General features: G+C 40.1%; 1 long non-coding RNA gene across 1 annotated transcript in view; it reads right to left on the reverse strand.

Moving 5' to 3' along the window:
- Window positions 1–736: 736 nt before the first annotated feature.
- The window catches only part of LOC138842814 (uncharacterized), a 29,034-nt gene continuing 11,615 nt past the window's right edge, over window positions 737–18,155 (reverse strand). Inside the window, exon 3 of the long non-coding RNA XR_011377716.1 lies at window positions 737–959. This is a non-coding gene — a long non-coding RNA (uncharacterized lncRNA). The remainder of the gene's footprint in view (window positions 960–18,155) is intronic.

Below are 18,155 nucleotides of genomic sequence, written 5' to 3' on the forward strand. Positions count from 1 at the left end.
ACCATTCAGAGTCCCTTCAATTGGGTTCCTTGTGACTTCACATTTGGACTGTTCTCTAGCTGCCCCTGGTGTTATGGGAGGAGAAATACACTTCCCAAAGTGATAGCTCTGCATGAGGGAAATTAAAGCATTATTGCCCGGGCATGGAACCACATTAGTAATTCAAAGTGATGTCAAAGGGGAAGGATTATGACTATTTCTATTTCCTGAAGGTAAACAAGCTAATTTACATTAGAAAAGAGGACTTTTCCCAAGGACAGCCTGAAAAAATATATATCTATAAAAACAACGTGTTGGCTTCCCTTCATTCATTCACACTGCACTCAGAGGAAGAGTGCAGGAAGTCGGCTGCGGACATGTCTGTGGGCCTCAGCTCTGTGGCAACAGCGTGTGTCTCCAGGCTTTCTGTGGTCAGGGCTGAGGACCCACCTGGGAGAAGCTGGTGTGTCTGCCTAGATGAGACAGAACAGGGAGCTTGGGCACTGCTGCCTGCCCAAAAGCTGGGAAAGTGCCCGGCACATAATAGGTTCTCAATCAATATTTGCTGAATGAATGAATGAACTCTCTGATTCTTTGGTTGTTTATGTTCTTTTTAAAAAGAACTTAAAATTTTAAGATCTTTGTACATGTACACATACACACACACACACACACACAAGAAATTTGAAATTTTTTATACCATTCTAAAGTTCCACCACTGTGTTAGTGTAGACATAGATATTTTCATATGGTTGTAATTGAGTGTGTGCTATTTACAATTCAAAGGTTATTTCATGAATCTGGGTTTCTTCTCCAAGAATGTTCTCCATGGGCTCCAGGAGGCCTTTTGTTTCTCTCATCCATCCATGACATCCTCTTCCACCTCCAGGACGATGCTGCTCTCCTCCAGACCTCCAAGAGGCTCATGTCCACCTGCCCACAGCCTGTGGCTTTCAGAACACTTCTCCATAAAACCGTATCTACAGAGAATAAAGGGGAAAGAGCTTACTTCAGTTGCCTTAGGGCTGCCTGGGAATTTTCCTTGGGTACATCTAGCCAAAGTGATTATGTAACCCTTTCCTCCTCCTGTGAAGCTATGTGAGTTTTAAGAAAGACTGATCACCCTCTCTCCTCAGCTCAGCTGCTGTCCCCCAAACATACGCATGCACACACACACACACACACACCCCATAACTGTCCAAGACAAGGTCTGATTAATTACCTCTGGGAATATCCCCCCAAACCTTCATCTTTCCTTCAGAAATATCCTCACCTGATCTTGCCATCAGTGACAAAAACTGTTGCCCCAATTTAAAACAAAAACAAAAAACCCTTCTGTTTCCTGTTTTCTTGGCTGTAGCTCCTTGCTAGTTTTTATTTTTTATTTAATGTGGTTTTAAATCCACAGTGGTCCACACTATATTCATTTAAAAAGAAAGGAAAGTGACTTCCCTGGTGACTCAGCAGTTAAGAATCCGCCTGCCAATGCAGAGAACACAGGTTCGAGCCCTGGTCCAGGAAGATCCCACATGCTGCAGAGCCAACTGAGCCTGTGCACCACAACTACTGAGTCTGTACTCTAGAGTCCATGTGCCACAATTACTGAAGCCCGGGCGCCTGGAGCCCGTGCTCCGCAACAAGAGAAGCCACCGCAATGAGAAGCCCACGCACCACAAATGAAGAGTAGCCCCCGCTCACCTCAACTAGAGAAAGCCTGCGTGCAGCAACGAAGACCCAATGCAGCCAAAAATAAATAAATAAATTAATTAATTAATTTATATATATAAAGAAAGGAAAAACTGGCATTTTCATCTTAGATTGTATATTTTTAAAAATCTTCATTAATAGTAATTTCCATCCCATGTGACTTTATCAGGTGCTGTCTGCAATCTTGCCCTCTACCTGTCACAACTGCCCAGAAGGCCCAGCAGTGTCCCTGTGGTGAAAACAATCTAGTGTGACTCCAAATTTTCCTATTTAAGAAGGACAGAAGTCACCATCTCATTATCAATGATGGCAAGAAAGCAGCTGGGTAAACGTGGCTCATTCAGGTAAGATGAACAACTACAAATTTCCACATTACAATTAGCTAGAAGACTAACAATATGAGAATCCCATAATGACCAGAAGGATCATATATGCTACCTCTTACAGTTTTTTGCTCTGTGTTTTTATTTTCTATTTTTTTGCGGTACGCGGGCCTCTCACTGTTGTGGCCTCTCCTGTTGCGGAACACAGGCTCCAGACGCACAGGCTCAGCGGCCATGGCTCACGGGCCCAGCCGCTCCGCGGCATGTGGGATCTTCCCGGACCGGGGCACGAACCCGTGTCCCCTGCATCGGCAGGCGGACCTCTCAACCACTGCGCCACCAGGGAAGCCCTGCTCTGTGTTTTTACTCCTTTGCTTCTCTCCTCTCTGACCTGTCAGTGTGAGTCTCAGAAGACAAACATAATGCGGATGGGGAGAATTATTGTGAAAAACCACACAAGATAATGAGGCAAAGCCACACAGTACACAAATGCAAGCGATTACAACAACAGTCACTGCTTCCTCTGAAAAGTGTATGAAACAGTATTGTAAACCAAGCATGATTTTTTTTGCCTTACATGATCATTTCAAAGATGCATTCTCTGTACTTCTAACAGGTAAAGTCTTGAAAACTCCCACGTCCTTACTTAGCTATCAGCGAGTTAATGCTAAGTAAACACTTAAAAGTATTAAAGGAGCTTTTTACCTTAAAGATTCTTGAAGACGGAAGGGTCTTCAGAGCTCATCTAGTCCACTGGTTCTCAAACCTGCTTTTGCTGGACCCACAACTAGAGATCTGATTATGTGTACGGGGCAGCAGCCTGGGAGTGAATTCATTTGAAAAGCCCAGAGTTGATCTGATATCCAGCCAAGGTGGACAAATTGAGTCCAAACATCTTATTTTTTTATATGAGAAACAGAGAAACTAAATGAATTGCTAATGAGACATTTGAATCTCTCCTGAAATAAAATGAAGAGTTTTCATTATTCAACAAACATTTATCACATTCCCACCATGTGCTCTGCTCTATATTAGGCAATGATAGGATGAAGACAAACAAGATGTGAACTTTGCTCTCAATCATCTTACCTTGTCAAAGCAAATAATCACCCTCTAGTTATTAAATGAGTTAACACATTTTAAAAGCATTTGCACACAGTGAATGTTAGGGAGATATAATGTGTAATTATGGCTTCTCTGCATTTGGACCCTGGAATTCTATGTAAAGCAAATAGCTCTGCACTGCTTTTCCTTTGCAGGAAATTGTGGTAACCGTTTTAACATGTAACAGAACACCTAAGACATCCATATCGCCAATTTCAGAAGATTGATAAATGACTTCTGTATAGCCACTGAACTAACCAGCCAGAAACCACCGTGGTCTTACCCCAGTTGACCTTTGTAAATAGACTTGCTCATCAACACAGAGAAGGGCAAATGAAGAGACTGTAGGCTTCAACCTCTCCAGAACTGTTCTGCTGCCTCTGCCTGCTGTCCTCTGCAGAGGACATACGGGAACAACCATCTCGGTACGTGTTGAGATTCTGAACATGGATGTCTTTCCAACAACAAATCAATGCTTCTGCTCAGTACCGTCATCTCAACTGCCCCATTTCTACTAACAGGCTCCACTGTGGAAACTATGCTGCTTTGGGTATTGAGCTGGCCAGCCCTTGAGTCACCTTTCCATTCCCGTGGCTAGTGCGGATGCATTTACTCCCTAAGAGAGTGCTCTGGAAGATTAGGAAGGCCGTTCATTTTCCGCTAACCACACAGAAACACTGCTGAGCCGGCTCGGGCTCACCGATGCCTCAGACAGTTCTGTCACCCAAGTTTGCTTCTCACTCTTCTACGTCTTTTCTTGTGCCATTTGGCACAGTGTCTCAACTCCATAGGATTGAGAGCCAACTAACTTTTGGATTTTTTTCATTTATCTTTAGATGCTCTTGTTTTCCATGTGGGGCAGAATTTTCCTAATAAATGCTTAAACAGCAACTCCAGAGTTTCAAGTGACTTTTCTATGCCGGAATAAACTCTGACCAAGTAGTTATATGAGTAGGTCCCTGACTGGCTTAGGAAAAATCCATTTTATTGTTAAGAACAAATGATAGAAGGGAAATTGCATGTTGACAGAACCATAATGCTCAGTAAGGGAGCCTTAGGGATATTATATTTTGGGGTACAATGCTAACATTTTGAGAACAGCATCCCAAAAGACAATGATCACCCTCTTCTACAAATTATCCTTGTGTTCCATTTTCTACGAAAAATCTTGAGAGGGATGGACCGTAAGTCTCACTTAAAATTGCCCAATGTGCTTGTTTTCATGAAGGAATATAGATACAAATATGGACTTCAGGCTCCCCAGAGGTGAATGACTTATAGGTTTATGAGGTTCAGTTACCCTACAGTTGACTTTGCTCACTTCTTTATTCTTGTCTGTATTCAAGATGAATTAAACATAAATGAAATTACCCCAGACTAGGATGTGGTGGAAAGTTTAGCCTCATGACAAGGAATCCTTTTCATAGCAGTTTTTGTTTTTGTTTTTGTTTTTGTTTGCGGTACGTGGGCCTTTCACTGCTGTGGCCTCTCCCATTGCGGAGCACAGGCTCCAGACGCGCAGGCTCAGCAGCCATGGCTCACGGGCCCAGCCGCTCCGCGGCACGTGGGATTCTCCCGGACCGGGTCACAAACCCGCGTCCCCTGCATCGGCAGGCGGACTCTCAACCACTGCGCCACCAGGGCAGCCCCTTTTCATAGCAGTTTAATCATGCATTCCCCCCTAGAGTCAGAGTGTGGAGATGGAGGAGCTTCCTCAGTGACGATTCCTCCATCCGTCACTCTCTCAGAGCCAAGGTCTTATCTCAACTTCGCTCTACAACACGACGTACCAAGCATCCGTGGCCATCTTTCAAGCTCTTTTCCTGTTTATTGCCTTAAAACTGGGAAATGGCTCGCCGAACAAAGGCAGTTCCCCAAGGCCAAGCAGTAATAAATATTCAAGCCAATGTCTTTCAAATGCTATTGTGAATCATCTTTCCCTCCTTCCTTCCCATGGTTCAGTCATCTTGCTGGCTCCAAATGTTCACCTTTTGTGTCAGGCCTCAGCTGCCTTCAGTTTACTGCCTAGGACTGCAATTGTCTTTGTCTCCTTTATCCGCTTCACTGTGTCTTGTTTTCCTAAAGTATCTGGCACCCACTTTTCCACAACATTGTTCCTTTGTTCCAGGAAAAAAAAAAAACAATTTGGGGAGGCAGCAGAAATACAGTTCCAAAGGCCACAGGGTGACATCCTCTCTCACCTGATCTTTATTCATATCTGGGTTTTAACTGCATTTTTTTTCCATTTCTCAAGCACCAGACACCTCCCTTCCTCCCTGACAGGAAGGAGCATTTTATTTCTCATTCAAAATGCTTTCCTACTGATCCCTATTCTTCAGAAGCTCCAGAGGCCCCTTGTTACCTGTTGGTTTTTCTCATATTGGTTGATCTGTTGGCCTTGCTGTAGTTTATTACCTTTTCAACCTTTTTTTGCCTCTTTCCGAACTTAGGCCAGAACTTACAACCTGCTGTCTTTTCTCATCTTCACTATCATTATCCCCAGACCGAGTCTTCCCAAAACGGATTTTTTTTTTTTTTTTAACCAACCCCGTGCTCTTTAAAGAAACAAAGAGGAGAATTATGCGATGGTTTCCACCGTCCGAGTGTCTGTGGCTTTGTTTGAGCGAGAGCTTCAAATCCAAAGCTAAACCTTGACTTAACACACAAACCCAATTGAGGAGAGGAGTACCCGTGTTGAAGCCCACCCATTGGCCAAGGACACAATCAGAGGGTTATTGGCAGGTATCTTCTTATCTCCCTGGTGCACTGAAAAAACTCAATTCATTAAAATAATAAAAAAAGATCTTGGTCCCTCATGTGAGCGGCATGTGATTTTTCCATGAACGTTCGGCTCAGAAGGCATCGTGCCTATTATACATTCCATTTATAAATCAAACGCCCCTCGCCCAGCGGCTGCACGCTGACATGTCAGCGAGGTTTGGGTCAGCCGCATACACTTCCACGTGCACAGTAGATTAAGGCAAAGAGACAGGGAAGCGGCTCTTTTTTGCCCCCCTTTTCCACCAGTAATAGGCAGCTTGAACGTTAAAATTGGGCTGAGACTCCAAAACCAAAGTCCCATGAACCATAGAAGCAAAGCGACTTGAGATAAAAGAATCTGTCTGTTCTCTGGGATCCATCACCTTCCTTTCTCTCGCCTTCATCATGTTCACTGGAAAGGAAAGGATACGCATGTGTGTGAATTAAAGAATATATCTAGGAAAAGATGGGATCAAACCCAGCCCAAGAAAGACTTTGGTTTCTAAAGCTTGGGAAAGTGGTTTGGAGCCTGGAGTCTAGGTCTCTGTCCAGGCCCGGCAATGAAAACAGAAAGAAGACTCGCAGGTGGCCCATCGGAAGGCCGCGAGGGCCCCGCTGAGTAGCTCCACCATGAAGGCAGCACCTTCCAAGTCAGCCCTGCCAGCTTGTGAGTCACTCAGCTGTTCCTCACTTCACGTGGAACCAGTTTCATCTCGTAGCCTCCCAACCATGTCAAAGGCAGGCGATTCACCAAGACCTGCTGGGGAGATTCTGTTAAAAAATTTCCTACCCAACAAAGTCCATCAAAACTTTCCAGGGTTTGCTCCCTTGCCTTCATTCCCATCACCCATTTCCCTATTACCTTTCGTCATGAATAATAGAAAACAAAATGAGAGGCGAGCAAAGGAGAAGAAATCTACCTGTAATCTATATTTCCTTTGGACTTTTTTACCCACTGTACTCTGAATGAACAGGGAAGAAATGAGTTCAGGGGATTTAAAAATCTACAAAAAAAAATGAGATTCTGAAATTGTACAGTATCTTTGGAAAATGACTACATATGGTGGGCATTGATCCTACCTATAAATGAGGGAAAGCCAAAGGGGAAAATGAGATATTGAAAAGTGGTGGTAACGTAATTTATTACCTATGTTTTTCATATGTCATGTCCTAAGACATGGATCTCCCTGTTCCCCATGCTTTGAGGGATATAGAATAAATAATTCAGTAAAACCTCTTAAAAAGGGAAAACAATGAAGATGATTAAAATAGACTATAACAAGTTATTTTCCTTAAAACAATGAAATACTGTCAAAACAAGTAGCCCATGGCTTGGTAAGCTAACAGGGTATATCTCTGACATTTCCCTCCCAAAGACCCTAGAGTAGTGGTCTAGAATTCAGATAGATTTTAAGGTAAATTGGTCATGTCAGAAATGTTTCATTGAAGAGTTTAATTATCATATAAACCAGTCTTTTTCATCTTTGGTTGACAGTGGAACCTGCATTTAATGTAGTTTTCAAAAAATATAGATTGTAGACAGGTTGAGCAAAACATCAAGGGATAGGGTGTGGGAAACATGAATTTGATAATAAAAAACCTCAGACTGTTGCAGTGTATATCAAAAGGTGAAAACCACTGAGGTAATGACTTGACCTGTGTACAATTTAAGGGCTTTAAATAATAAATCATGTGTGATTACTTGAACATGTGGTTGACATTTCAGGTTACTTTTCCTAGTAACAGGAATGGATCAGTGTTTTCACCTGGTTCCCTTTTATGGCATGACATTTGCTAAAAGTGGTAGAACTGAGGAAGGAAAAGCTGGTTGTCCTCTAACTGTAGGTCAACTCCCCGCCAGCAGAGAGAGATTATACAGCCTGGACTCACCAAACAAAGCAAGCACAGTATGGCCTGCCTCATCCTTTAAGGCCTTTTAGAGCCGGCATAACTCTTAGTATTAGAGGCAATGTTTATTACTGTTTTCATTAAATACAGTAACTGAAATGAGCATATTTTTCTTAGATGGTACATTATGTATATCCACCGAGCATTTTTATGTTATGATCTGACATCATTTTCAGGATAGTTTCTAATTCTTTAGTTAACTGAGTATAGATGATTTATGTTTTCAAGGCAGGTATTCATCCAGTTTTGCAAAATCAGCTTCTGACTTGGCCTACAGTGTACAGTGTGTTACATCTGGTGTATCATGTCTGCCACTAGAAAATTATTCTTGAGATTTTTTAAATGTCCAATAAGACTTGTAAACTTCAAAATAGTTTACTAAGAATGGAAAATTATGTTAGCAATCCTTGTGTTGCCACTGATTTATTTCAAATTTAAATTTTATATTTATCAAAGTTATATATACATATTCTAATATTTCAAATTCATAGTTCAAAGCCTTACTATTTTTAAAAAAAGAGTCCTCTGACCCCAGGACTGCTATCCAGAGGCAACCTCTCTCAAATCTTTGAGCTAATATACGTTAATATCATCTTTCAATAACGTTTACTTGTATGTCATGAATTTTCAAGATTAGGCATAAACAATTGCCTTCTCACCATAAAACTTCAGGATTTAGCTTTTTACCAACAATGATGCACCCATCACCATCATATATATCATCATATGTATATACTTTCCCTTCCCCATTCCTCCAATATAGTTACATCTTAACTTTTGATTAGTTTATATTCAGTGTTTATAGTATTATTACTATGTTTATCCTAATCACAGCTGAACTACTTTATTAAATAATTTTTTCTCACATTTTAACATCTCTGAAATCTGGATGTGTCTTTCATTTATGGTTAGCCAGACAGCTATTGTAATAATTGTCACTGTATATACACAAGTCTGGTCAAAGCTGTTGATAATGTCATCACTTCAGTTGAGATTGTACATGAGAGGAACTACACATGCTGAGTTTAACTGCCACACAAAATATCTTCAAACTATTACAGTATGAATTGACATTAAAACAAAAAGTTATTGTGTACCTAAAAAGGCAAAAAAAAAAAAAAAAAAACCCAGAGTAGTGGAGCATAAATTTATTATTAGTGAAGCAAATATCTGTCATTGGAAGAATGACAGCAATTCAATATTTTCTTGCAAAGCATAACCTAGTGCTTTGTGTAGATCTAAGAAAAAAGATGCCTACAGGTAGATAAACCATGTTATGTTGATTAATAAGAATATGGGAAGGTATCTTATCACGGTAATGCAAATGAAGACAGGAAAATATACCAAATCCCTCCATACAGAAGGAAGAAATTTCAAAGCAACAAGAGACTAATGTCATTGATTCATACCTCACACAGGACTAACACTAAGTAATTGTGTCATCATTTGATTGCAGAGATTTTTCTTTCTTAGTAGTCTAAAATGTTGGTGGATTTTATAATTTATAGCCTCTTAGAGTCAACAAAATATGGAATGTAATAAATTATGATGATATTTATTTTTTTGAACATTTTGTTTTCCTTAGAGTTATTATTTCATTGTTTTCATTTGTATTGTTTTCTAAATGTTTATTACAAATTCATCCACAAATTGTTCTCTAAAAGTATAAATCTCTGAAAGAAATCAAGATCAGAAATACTCCCAGTTTCATCTGATTAGTTGCAGTCTGAACTGGGTGTTCTGATGTCTATTGCACAGCTGATGTCCTATGATCCTACATCACTAACCTCCTAGGAAACTTCTTTCTCCTTGAGTATGTGTCCTAGATAACATATCGTTCCCTTTGATTTATTTCCTTATTTTGGTATACCACATCCCCTAGTTAGTTCTGGGCAAAGGATTTATAGACTTCATATTTTTTGAGAACTTCTATGTCAGAAAATATCTTTACTCTGAATGATAGTATGGCAGGATATAAAATTCCAGGTTGGAAATCATTTGCCCTCACACTTTTTACATTATTCCATTCTCTTCTAACTTCCGGTTTATTATTAACTCAAATGCTATTCTGACCTTCTTTGTATGTGACTTGGTCCCCACCTTCCACTCCCTCTGGAAGCTTTATGGTTTTCTCTTTGTCTCCAGTGTACTAAAACTTTAGGGTGATCTCTCATAATGTAGATAAATCTATTTTCATCCATTATGCGAGGCTCTTGGTGGGTTCATTCAGTTAATAATAGAAAATTTCATGTTTCTCTGCTGATTTCTATTTCTTATGTTTGTTCATTTTCTCTTTCTGGAACCCCTATTATTTAAACATGGGAATTCCTAGACGGATATTCTAAATTAAAAAAAAAATTTCTATGTCTTGTCTTTGTCAAATTGTTCTACTTTATTAGAAATTTCCACTATTTCATCTTTCCCCTTTATTTTTTTATTTCTGCAATCATATTTTTAATTTCAAGGATTCTTTTATAGTTTCTGAATTTTTTTATAGCATCATGTTCTTATTTCATAGGTATAATAACTTCTCATATTTCTGAGACTAATTTTTCTCCTCACAGCTTTCTTCTCTACACATGGTCTCTATTTCCTCCACATTTCTTTTTCAGTTATTTGGTCTGTCTTTCCTGTTAGAAGTTTTCCTCAAATGTATCTGTTCATACCTTATGATGGAGAACGAAAAAAAAAAAACAAATTGGAAGTTGTAAGAGAGCGAGGCTTCATGAATGATGGACTTCAATCTAAGATAATTTTCTTGGTCTTTTCATTACTGGATGCTATAAATACTTTTGAGTCTGTGCTCTTGGGCTAGTCAGATTCCTCAGAGAAAGGACTTCCAATTTCCTGCCTGGCTCCTGGCATTTATCCCCTGTTGAGGGGATAAAGTTGAGATTCTCTCCTTTTTTATGATCATTCTAATCATCTGATTTTAGAGGTTACCCCTCCCCTCAGCTGTGCTGGTGTCCTCCAGTCCAGAGCTCCTTGGGTTCACCTTTTCAGAAAATAAAACTCTTCCCTTCATATTTTGGTGTGGAGGAATGGAGAAGGGGAGCAATTGCCAGTATGAGAATACTGATCTGGGGCTTAACTGATTCTTTAACAGCCTTGCAAACAATTCCGTTCTCAGCCCCATCTATACCTTAACTTTCAAAGACACCTTGTACTGCCAGCTCCTGCACCTTTTGTGGTTTGGAAGTTCAAATCCAGTTGCTTCTGTGCTTTTTTCCACCGCAAGCTTTCAGTTTTCATGGTCTAATACCTGTGCGTTGCCTTTCTAACTTCCAACATTGCGTCATTGTTGTTATCTGCTCTCATGTTCTCTTTGTCCTTGATGATCTATGCCTTTAAAAACACCTTTATTTTCATTTTAGTATCATTTTTGGAGGAAGCTGTGGTAATCACATATGTTCAATTCATCAACTAGTTGAAGTCTCCTCTCTCCCATTAAACTGTGACATAAATATGATGTCTTTCTCCGAAACACCCATATAATGAAACTTGAAGGTGTTAGAAATAAGCTTCTCTTATAAAAATTTGTTAAAAAACATCAGTGACAGAGAAATGTTCATATAAAAAGGATTTTATGTATCTGTTGCTCTGGTAACAGAAAAAACAAGGACATTATACATGCAACAAAGACATTCTCTAGAGATGCAGCAAGACATTGACTGTTTATATTGACTAGCAGATGAGGAAAAGGAAAAGTTTTTCCTCTTGTCTATGTCTCCTGAGTTTTAGTTAATTTTTTTTCATAACTAGATATAGTCGGTTTTCTGTCACTACCAAGTGGAAAAAGGCCCTGAGCGAGAGCAATATAGTCAAGGTTAGGAAGCCGAGTCTCAACGATAAATCAAAGTGGAACATCGGTCGAGTTTGGATCTCTGCATGATTCAGGCCCGTAGATCTTCTGTGATGGCTGTCTCCCCAACAACATGCCACTCCACCCCTGCTGTGTAGCAGCCCACGTGCTTCAAAGGGCATTGACCCTTTGACATCTCCAAAGATGTAAGCGAGTCAAGGGAATCCGATCCCTGGGTCATGGAGTGACCTGGGCCTTAACACCATCCTCACATGGCATTCTGCTGGTCACAAGGATTGACACTAAGCTCAGATGACTTGCCTACTAACCGAAGAAGGCATTCCTTCTCCTGAGGCATTTTCAAGAAAGCAAATAGCCGAGCTATCATGGCAGCCTCTCTAAGCCTGTCAAAGCCAGCTTTGGGTTGAAGACAATATATTAGATGGCAGAGCAGAGAGGCAAGAAAAACCCCAATATTAGAGTTTTGATAAACAAACCCAGAAGCCTGACTACCTCCATATTTTCTATTATATACGAGTCAGTAAACTCCCTTATCTTTAAAGTTGGTTGAGTTTGGGTTTTTCTTTATCTTATCACATGCCTATATTTTCTAGATTGCCTAACCACTATTATACAGTTCACTATGAAAAAAAAAATGCTCCTGAGCTTGCCCATATTTACCCAATTAACTATAAAAGAGTATAAAAATAGTTCTGACATTAAAATTCAGATCTTGACAGAATGCATTTATGCCATGGGCTTATTTGCAGTTGAGTGAACTCTTCATCTTCATGAATTGTCTTTATTAGATAAAACAACAAATATGTTTACATATTTTTATCTTTGCCTGGAGACAGCATTTCCTTCTCTCTCTCTCTCTCTCTCTCTCTCTCTCTCCTTGATTAGTAGTAGCTCCGCTCAGGCAAAACTTTTAGAAGACATTTACTATATCATCAAAATGAGAACTGTCAAGTCATAAGCATTAGAAAGTGAGGAAACGATAATCATATTCCAACAAAACATTTTATTTAAATTCAGAAAATAAATACAGATGAGGATTACTCCACCTCAAGGTTTACTTGAAAGCATTTTTGAACTTTACTGCCCTAAAGATGAATACATTATTGATTAAATAACACTAGTCTAAAGCAGCTCAAATTGTAGCTGTCCTAGTATCTGAATAATGCAGACATTTATAGAAAATCAAACAAGATAATTGATGAAAATTAATATACTTTGCAAATGTGATTATTTGATGGACTGCCTTCAGTAATTTAGGTAACTGTCAATTTTCCCTTTTATTTTGGGCAGTGTAATATTTTTCTAAACAAAATGAGAAACAAAACAAGTATAAACACATAAAACAGAATAATTCCAAGGCACAGTCCGTAATATTCTTCTCTTCTCTATTCACACTCACTGTCTTGGTGATCATACCCAGGCTCATGGCTTTAAATAACATTTGTACACCAATTATGAGCAGTTTTAAATCCCCACCCCCGACCTCTCTCCAATCTCACAACTTCTATCTCCAAATACTTTTTTGGCATCTCCATCTGGATGTCTAATCATTTAAACTCAGCATGACCCAAACTCAACTCTTGCTCTTCCCCTCAAAATCTGTCTGACTTTCGTCTTCCCTAGTTCAGTGCAAGGCAACTTCATTTTTCCAGTTACTCAGGACAGAACACTGAGTCACCCTTGACTCATCTCTTTCTCCCAAACACAACATCTAATTTATCAGCAAATCTCTCCTGTTGGCTCTACCATCAAAACATACCCAGAATTGGATCACATCTCTCCACCACCAATTCCATTTGCCTATGTGGAGTCACTGTCACTTCTTGCTTGGATCATTGCAATAGCCTCCTAATTGGGGACCGTCTCCCACCTTTGTCTCATAACTTACAAGACAGATCCTTTTCAATGTTAAGTCACGTCATGTCAATTCTCAGCTCAAAATCATCCATGGCTTCCTATTTTTACTCAGCATGAAAACCAGCACCTTCATAATGACCACTATGAATAGCCCTCTACTCCCTCTCTGACTTCATATCCTTCTATGAATTCCCCCTTGATCACTCAGCTCCAGCAACACCAGGCACACCCTCACCTTTGATGGTCTTTCTTCCCTTTCTTCCACTTTCCTTCCAGCTCAGTGTGAGGTCATATTTGAATGAAACCCACCCTGGGGAGCCTCTTCAAAATTGCAACCCTCTTCTCTGCAACCACCTGTTCCAATTTCCTGCCACACTGTTCTATTTTTCTACTTTTCCTTGGCACTATCACTGTCTAACATTCTCTGCACTTTACTTAGTTATCATGCTTATTGTCTCTCTCTCCTGTCAGAAGATACACGCCATGCATTTAGGGATCTTGGTTTGTCCACTTGTGTATCTCAAACACCTTGATCAGTGCCTGGAAGATCATGAACATGCAATACATATTTCCTGAACAAATAAATAGGAAACATAGACTACTATACATGCCTTACTTGTTGGAGACAAAAATGGAACAATCCTAAGACTGAAATTAGACCTTTTTTAGTTTTATAAAGGACTTTACAATTCACTTTATCTATTTTCCATTGCATGGAAACATGAATTTTTTTGAAAATACATACTGATGCATGTAATACTAGTACTAATAGAAACTCATTAATAAATAAGCTTTCACACCTCATACACCCACACATAACACATGTCTACAGATTTCAAAGCTTGCCTATGGGTTCCAACCCCAGCACACTTCTCTCATTTGTCCTAACTCAGTCCAGGCAGATATATTGGCTATATCCTTGGCTGGCTTTTACCTTGAGATGAAGTTTATTTCTCCTCTAATTTTTACTCTCCCAATTCTAAACCTACAAAAAAGTTTTAAAAATAGTATATACCCCTTTATTGTTGTCAATTTTTAATATTTTGCCACATTTGCTTTCTTTCTTTCTCGTACATATTTTAATTTTTTTCCTGAAACTTTTGATAGCAATTTGCTGATATGATGATATTTCACCCTAAATACTTCATTGAGCATCACTTAAGAACAAGAACATATCCTATATCACCACAATAAATGAATCATACTCAAGGAATTTAACATTAATATAATATTTTTACCCAATATAGTCCATATCGAAATTTCCTCAATTTCCCAGTAATGTTGTTTGTAGTCTTGTTTTTTATATTTAGGATATAACCATAGACTCTGCATTATATTTAGATGCCATATCTTTAAAATAATTCCTCCTCCCTCTCGCCTTCTCTTTCCTCCTCTGCCTCTCCTCCTTCTTTTTCTGTCTGTGATGTCATTGACATTTCAAAAGTGTCCAAGCCAGTCACTTCCTCATTACTAGATTCAGGTTAAAGATTTTCAGCAAAACCTCTCCCTTAAAATTAGGCTCTTGATGGATACTTTAATAGCTATAAAAGTGGCAGTTCAATGAAGTGGTTACAAGCCTAGCCCATGCAGCCAGACACACCTGGATTTAAATCCAGCTCTACCACTCATGTACTGTGACAAATATTTAATAGTTTTTTGCTTCAGCTCCCCTATTAGATGGAGATGATCATATTACTCATAGCGTTATGTAGATTAAATAGGTTAGTGTATGGGAAGCACTTAAATAGTACCTGGCATTTGGCAAATGTTCTGGGTTAGCTCTACTTAGTTTTCAAAAAATCTGGACTGATTTCTATTTAGTTGCTGAGAGGGGGACACAGGAAAACTATGAAAGGCCTAGCTTAGAATTTAATTGTCCCATTATTGTTTCTGGAAGTTCAGAGTCTTTTTTACCTCATCCCCTCTTGACAAACGGCATTGGTTGGAGATTCAGAAAGGAGAGTAAGGGTGGCCTCTGTGTGCAACCCAGGGGAAAGGTTCAGAGATGAGCTGTCATCATCTGACACGCCTCTAGAGGGCAGCAGAGGCACTAGCGGCTCTCGGCTCGTTGCAAGTGAACCCCACGTGAGTCACTCCATAACCGGGGTAGGAGGTTGGCTGTACTTAAGAGAATAAAGAGGTGTGCGATTCTTTACTTGGGAGATGGAGCAAATAACCACAAGTAACACCGACGTACATTATCATTTTGGTAAGAAAGCTAAACTTAGATTTAACTGTTTCTGAAGACTAAATATATCACACTAGTGTGCCTGCCTCATCCAAACCATGGTAACATGAAACTCACTAGGTCTGGTTCCAGCAATTTAATTCTTAGCAAGCAGCTGAGTGTTGAGAGTGACTCTGATATAATTGCTGCCGGTGCCAGCTCCCCATGGGCAGGGAATACCATCCTCTCCCAGCAGAACAGAGAGCTCATCGGCACGACTGCCACCTCTTCTTCTTCAGTTTCCAAACACGTACAGGGGTTTTCTACTTCATATCAACTTTGACCTTACGGTTAATGTTTCTAACTATCAGAATTCAAGTGTTCTCCTATAGCTTAGCTATTTCCAAGTGTTGAAATGGAGGTCTCCTAAAAATCTTTCAGAGCATTCAAAAATTGATTAAACTACAAATAATTAATTATCAGCAACATTGTTAGCACATCCACAACATTTCAGATGGACAGTACAGGGTCATGGGTAAGGTCATGGACTCTGAAAGCAGATAACCTGGGTGTGAATGCCAGCTCCACAACTAACTAGCTGTGTGGTCTTGAACAAGTTAATCTCTCTGTACCTCAGTTTCCTCTTCTGTAAAATGGGGATATTGATAGTACCTACCTCATAGTGTTGTTAGGAATATTTAAGGAGTTAATATATGTAAAACTCTTCGAACAGTCCCTTGTACTTAATAAGCACCCATAGAAGTGTTAACATTTATTAGCTAGGGTCTCAGGATCTTTGCCAAGCATTCAGGCCTTTCCCTGCCCCCTTCTCCCCTTCTCAACAACCACGGTGGCAGAGCAGCAACTAGGATTCAACGCACCCACAGAGCATTACTCTGCACAGGTATCAGCAAAAAAGGAGCATTTCTCCTTTCACCCAAAACACACGGGAAGAAACTGTACAACTTCAGCATCTCCTAAGCCTTCTCCTTTAAGTGCCCTTGATCCATCTAGTCCCTTTCTATAGGCTCTGCATCATCTTCTCTGGACCAGCAAGGTTCTGGCTGATTTTCTTGATGGAGGTTTGGTTATCACTTATTTCTCTCTTGATCACCTGCTCGAGCACAGCCATTCTAACCTCTTGAAGGAATACTTAATTGGTCACCCACCACTACGCACTAGCTTTTCCCCTCTTTTAACCAAGCAGAAAGAGATAGACAAGAATTATACATATTCCCCATGTTAAAACAGAAAAATAGAGTTCCTTTTGTAAAAATAAAGTGAACTCCTTTAAAATTTTAAAAAAAGAATTTAAAAATGTTTTGGAAAACAGATATTGTTACACCAAAACCAAAAAAAAAATCACTTTAGTGATTCAGAGAGGAAAATAAACTTTGTTTAAAAAATGGGAGATTAAGAGGATGATGAATATATAGAAAATCAGATCAGCATTTTGAACTGACATTATCTTATGTAAAAACAGGATCTGTGTGAGTACATCTCGTTAAGAAAGACTTGTGGAATCACTTTTTACATAATTTTCTGAGAACCAGGCAGGTTCCAATGGTTAGAGTGGTTTGGGAGCAATACAAATACACCAATTATCTAGGGTTTTGTTTTTCGTTTTTTGTTTTTTGCGGTACGCGGGCCTCTCACTGTTGTGGCCTCTTCTGTTGCGGAGCACAGGCTCCGGATGCGCAGGCTCAGCGGCCATGGCTCACGGGCCCAGCCGCTCCGCGGCATGTGGGGTCTTCCCCGACCGGGGCACGAACCCGTAGTCCCCTGCATCAGCAGGCAGGCTCTCAACCACTGCGCCACCAGGGAAGCCCCCAATTGTCTAGTTTTTTAGCTTGTCCTCTGAGCTTACCTTAGGCTTGGGGGCTTGGGTATCTGAAGCTTAGCTCAACAAATTATTGATTGCTCCTCAGATATACTTTCAGCACTTCTAGAAACCCAACAAAATCAAAATAGTTTATGCTATATAGTCCATTGTGAAAATTGTAGAAAATTGTAATAATACCATAGCACACTGTAAAGGTATGATCTTTCCATTGCAACATAGTGGTTTAAGCACGCGGCATTTGGAATCGAACTGCAGCGTTTCAAATCCCAGCTGTTCCACTTACAAGCTTTGAGATCTTGGGCAAGACGCAGTGGCCTCAACTGTCCCATGGAGATAATAGTACAGACATACCTCGTTTTATTGTCCTTTGTTTTGTCGTGCTTTGCAGATACTGTGTTTTTTACAAACTGAAGGTTTGTGGCAACCCTTCGTTGAGCAAGTCTATTGGCACCATTTTCCAACAGCATTATTACTATTTTTTTTTTTGCGGTACGTGGGCCTCTCACTGTTGTGGCCTCTCCCGTTGCGGAGCACAGGCTCTGGACGGGCAGGCTCAGCGGCGGCTCACGGGCCCAGCCGCTCCGCGGCATCCTCCCGGGCCGGGGCACGAACCCTCGTCCCCTGCATCGGCAGGCAGACTGTCAACCACGGCGCCACCAGGGAAGCCCTACAGCATTATTTTTA

Source organism: Globicephala melas, chromosome 1 (assembly GCF_963455315.2).
Source record: "Globicephala melas chromosome 1, mGloMel1.2, whole genome shotgun sequence".
Taxonomy (NCBI): Eukaryota; Metazoa; Chordata; class Mammalia; order Artiodactyla; family Delphinidae; genus Globicephala; species Globicephala melas.